Raw genomic sequence first — 5473 nt, 5'->3', positions numbered from 1 at the left:
TTGTTTGTTTTCTGAGTTGGAGTCCCACTCTGCCGTCTCAACCTTCCAAGTAGCTGGAACTACAGGCACGCGCTACCACACCCGACTAATTTTTTATTTATTATAGAGATGAGGTCTCACCAAGTTGCCCAGGTGGGTCTCGGACCCGCGGGCTCAGGCAGTCCACTCATCTCAGCCTCCCAAAGCGCGGGATTACAGGCTGAGCCACCAAACCCGGCTTAACATTGTCTTTTTTAAAAGACGTTTACCACCCTTTCCAGGTGCCATCTTTTCAAAGCTCCCCCCCAGTCCAGGAAAGAACACCTAATTATGGCAATTTTTAAAAGGTAAAGAGCAGCTAGGCTGGGGCTTCAATGCCTCTGAGCAACGTGGATGGGGGGGTATATTTCCAGGAAAGACAGGAAGAGCCTCAGAAAAAGGCACAAATGCTGGATGAAATCTCTATCTCAGTACAAAAAACCAGGCCTGCACATCTTAGGTGCACAATTACCGTAGGTGTTACTGTTTCCATTTTGAGTTGTCCTCTCTGTAGATTTCTCATTTCTCACTAAGGATGATGAGTTCCCAGAACACCAGGCACCCACCACGTAAATGCTTGTGCAGAACCACAGGCTCAGAAAAATGCATGGGACTTTTGAGCTGTGTCATTATCCTCAACACTGCTGAGGGTTCCTCTCTGCACTTTCCATATCCACTGGTCCAGCCCTGGGGCACTGCAGGCAGTTCTATGTCAGGGCAGGAGCTGCCTGTACCCTTTGAGCATTCTCTGGCCACAGGCCAGAAACCAGGCGTTGACACCTCTGGGGTGACTCCACCAGAGAGGGACAGGAGTTAGTGAACACACACTCCAGCTGGTGGTCCTCAATGGGCAAACCTGAGGCTCGTTCTCTACAGTCTCTCTGAGGGTCCCCAGCAGAACTGAGCCCTCATTGCTGGCAACGGAACCGGATCATTAATGTACCCTCAGTTGGTTCGTCTCTCTCCTGCCTCACTTTTGCACTTTCTCTTTGTGCTTCATGACATCACTTCTCAAATAAACTCCTTGCACCCAAACCCTTTGACAGGCTCTGCTTTGGGGGAAATCTAACTACGTTAATGAGGATCAACAGATGGCTCTCACATGTGAGGAAGCAGCTGCAGAGACATGTCAGGGAGAATGGGATAATGAACAGGACACAATTAAGACTGATACACTTGGCCTTGAATGGACTCCCAACTCCAGTTAGTGGCTAAGGTCCAAGATTAGCATCTGGAACACTAACATGATACGAATTCCCTACAAAGGACTACCATGGGAGATTCTGTGGAGATTAGATAGATAGATAGATAGATAGATAGATAGATAGATAGATAGATGCAAAATCTATACGATACAATCTATACAATAGTAATATACTTACATTAAAATTTTCATGTTTCCTAGAAAGCTACCACTAGAGCATTTTTAAAAGATATGTTAATTTTTTTAGACTATATGTTGCTCAGAGCTCCTGGGCCCACGAAATCCTCCCACCCCAGCTTCCAAAGTAGCCAGGACCACAGGCATAAGCCACTACTCTTGGCTAATAGTCATTTTTAATTATTGAAAAATGATCAAGACGTCGTCACCTTATTTCCACCTGTTTGGAGGGATCCCTTCCTTTCTTCACCTGCCCAGCACTGGCCATTGCCTCCAGGATGAGTTCCCATGCTAGCCCTAACTAATCAATTCCAGATGCATCAGGTCAGCTGCCTCCTTGGAGATGCCAATGCACTTTTGTCTTTCTTCTCCCGCCAGAAGATGGGGCTGACATAGAGACAAAGAGGGAAGAGGAAAGAATATTCCATTAGAGAACTGGCACATATGGTGACATTTAACTGTTGGGGAAAAAAACAGAGAAGAGAGAATATATATTTACGAAAGTAAAGGAACATTATCTAGGCCATGTTCTGAGAGAATATCTGCCTTCTTAAAAAAGAAGACTTTTTCTAATTTTTTCTGGTTGGTAAAGGTATTTCCTTAAGAATAATAAACTAAGGAAACTATGTTTCAAGTCTTGATGAAACAGGAGTTTAGAAACCAGTCTTTAGAATGAGAGACTTTCTGCCAATGCAAAAAAACTGTAATGCCACTATTTTATTAGTATTAATGTCTGAATATATTGTTCTAAAATATGTTAGAATGTACTGAAATTGTATTGAACTCACTACTTTATTAACTAAGGTCTTGGACTAGATTGTGAAGGAATGAGTTTTTGAGTGACAGTTACATGCCTGTATATTTTGAGATGGTCCAAAGCTAAATAAAATTGTATTCAAAACCAAATGCTGTTTTTTTTTTTATTAGAAGGCACAGCCAAGACTTCAGATTATTTCATAAGACTAGATGTATTAGACCCACATAGTTTTGCTGGGTATAATAATATAAAAAGAGGGTGAGAAGCTATTTCCAGGAAGAGAGAAACAACAACAAAATCCAGTGATGGCTTAATATGTTTAAGAGGAAATTATTCATAAACATTCATACAAAAGAATATGTGTCCATGTGTCTGGAGCTTGGATTAAAATTTAGGGGGAAAATTAGGGAAAAGTAAATGAACTGTTTGTGTTGCATTAAGCCCTGAGAAACTAATTTAGTGGTTCTAAGTATGAGTAAGCCAGGAAAATCTCTAACAAAGTTTAATTCTCCCATTTCTATTAGCCACCTGCTTTTGTTACAATTTCTAATCCTTTTCCTCCGTAGTTTTTAAATTTTAAAAATATGTCCTGATATCAATTATTCAGATGATAATTTGAGACTGCTTCCTGGCTTTGTACCCTTTGATTTTATTGCTGCTTATCAGTCTTTCTAAGATAAACTCAAATACCTTTAGGATGTCTGGTCTTGGGACACCCACTGAACCACTGAAAAAAATGAAAAGATTTGGGTGTTTGTTTTTTAACATTCTTTTAGAGGTAGATTTCTTACTTTAAGTGGGACATTTTTCAATAAACTTATTTGTGAATCTGTGTTAAATATTAGCATTAGGGATAAATTGGATTGCTGAACACTGTAGGTTGTATTATATATAATCCACAAAATATAGGCCACCATCCAGGAATAGACCAGGGAGAAAATGATCAATTTATTTTAATTTAATTTTATTTTATATCTTTCTTTTGAGACAGAATCTCACTCTCTTCTCCAGACTGGAGTGCAGTGTCATAATCACAGCTCTCCACAGCCTCATCCTCCTGGACTCAGACAGAAAGAAGGATTCTTCCACCTCAGCCTCCCAAGTAACTGAGACTACTGGCATGTACTGCCATGCCAAGCAAGATTTAAAATATTTTTTTTGTAGAGACAAGGTCTCGTTATGCGGGCTAGGCTGGTCTCAAACTCCTAGGCTCAAGCAATTCTCCTGCCCTGGTCTCCTAAAAGTGCTGGAATTATAGACGTGAGACACAGCACATGGCAAATTCCTATTATTTTAATCTTGGGCGTTGGTGACCTGAAATCTATATTCTTGTTTGGTTTGGGGAGGTCAAGATGCTAAACAATATAGGGTGGACTGGTGGGGGGGCAGGCTTTTGGCTATCAGAAGACGCCAACTCATTACTATGACCTGTATCTTTGAACTTACTTCTGCTATGCACCATGTATATTAAGAATCTATTTTGGAGGCAAAAGTCTGCTACAGCATCTTAGATAGATTCCCCCACTTCATATATCAAGACATCCAGAGTAAGTGCTACTGATACTAGTTTTATGACTCAACTGTAACAGGACTATAATCACTATAGTGAGGTCACTATAATCCTTATGCGTGGTCACAAGATGGCTGCCAGAGCTCCAACCCTCATTACCATATACCAGGAAAGACTGAGGGCCGAGAAGGAGGTGCCTGATTCAGGAAAGCAAGGTTTTGCCCAAATATGCCATAGAATATTTCTGTACACATCTCATTGGCCAGGTCTGTATCATATAGCTAACTCTAGAAAGAGGCTGGGAATGGGATTTGGGTCAGTCAAATAGCAAGATTTTGTAACATGATTCCAAGTTTTAAAAATCATGAGAGTTGATCTGTGTGCTGCGGGGTTAAGAGGTGCGTCCGCGCAGTGTATCCCAGCTAGTTCCGGTGTGGAGTGAACTGTGTGTGGCTCCGTTTACTTGGAAATTGTGCAGAGAGCTTCCCGTCTGAAGACAGAGCTGCACATGTTAGCCAGAGAGCCACCCTCAGGCATCATATGTTGGCAAGTTAAAGACCAAATGGATGATCTGCGAGGTCAAATCTTAGGTGGAAACAACACACCTTATGAGGAAGGTGTTTTCAAGCTGGAAGTTATCATTCCTGAGAAGTACCCATTTGAACCCCCTCAGATTCGATTTCTCCCTCCAATTTATCACCCAAACATTGATTCAGCTGGAGGATTTGTTTAGATGTTCTCAAATTGCCAACAAAAGGTACCTGGAGACCATCCCTAAGCATTGCAACTGTGTTGACCTCTATTCAGCTGCTCATGTCAGAACCCAACCCTGATGACCCACTCGTGGCTGACATATCCTCAGAATTTAAATATACTAAGCCAGTCTTCCTCAAAAATGCCAGGCAGTGGACAGAGAAGCACACAAGACAGAAGACTGATGAGGATGAGATGCTTGGTAATCTACCAGAGGCTGCTGACTCTGAAATACCTGGCCCAACACAGAAAAGGAAAGCTGGAAAGCAAGGAGGCATAGAGAAGAAATTTTGTCCTGGTGTTTAGGGGATTTGTCCTGGTCCATCTTAGCACAGGAACATGTATGCTAACTACATAATCAGAATGAGGCTCACTAGTATCATTTCATGGCAAGTACTACTTTAAATAAGAACGTCCTGGACCATTCTTTGTCAAGATGGTCTAATTTGCCTACCTTTCCTGAATGTTATTCTTTGTTATTTGATAATATTATAATTTTTGTGTCCTATAAAAGATCCTGTATATTTATATATTCTGCTCTACAGTGATTCTGAGTGTAGTTTGTTTCATTTATCTTAATCCTTTAAACCTGAAAAATAATCATGTAATGCTGAAAAATAAAAAACATTAAAATACATATACTGAATATGCACAAGTCTTTTGGCAAAGGAGCACGAACCACATCACATGATATAATTAGAAACGCTTAAGAGAATGAAGGAGTTTACAAAGTCTTTGCAAAAATTTTATCCATGATTTGGCAAATAAACAGGACTGTTTCCCTCCTTGTTGCTCTCGTCTACCAACCTCGCCTGACATTGTCCTCAGTGGCTTTAGCGTCTATGTGAATAGTCCGTTTGACAGCCTGGACTTTGGATCCTCCTCATCTTCATCTCTCATTTGAATTCCTCTCCATTACTTGAAGTAATTAGAAAAGAAATAGAAAACATAAAAAGAAATCAGCCGGGCTCGGCGGTTCAGCCTGTAATCCTGCGCCTTTGGGAGGCTGAGGTGAGTGGATTGCCTGAGCCCACGGGGTCGAGACCCGCCTGGG

General features: G+C 41.3%; 1 pseudogene across 1 annotated transcript; it reads left to right on the top strand.

Annotated features, from left to right (window-relative positions):
- Positions 1-353: 353 nt before the first annotated feature.
- Positions 354-4743, top strand: LOC103258405 (annotated as a pseudogene). Its single transcript, XR_504178.2, has 2 exons — positions 354-491; positions 4145-4743. The product of XR_504178.2 is annotated as a ubiquitin-conjugating enzyme E2 T pseudogene (transcript).
- The last annotated feature ends 730 nt before the right edge of the window (positions 4744-5473 follow it).

This window comes from Carlito syrichta, unplaced genomic scaffold (genome assembly GCF_000164805.1).
Source record: "Carlito syrichta isolate Samal-C Ts95f unplaced genomic scaffold, Tarsius_syrichta-2.0.1 Scaffold302089, whole genome shotgun sequence".
Classification (NCBI taxonomy): Eukaryota; Metazoa; Chordata; class Mammalia; order Primates; family Tarsiidae; genus Carlito; species Carlito syrichta.
This window is presented reverse-complemented; position numbering and strand designations above follow the sequence as displayed.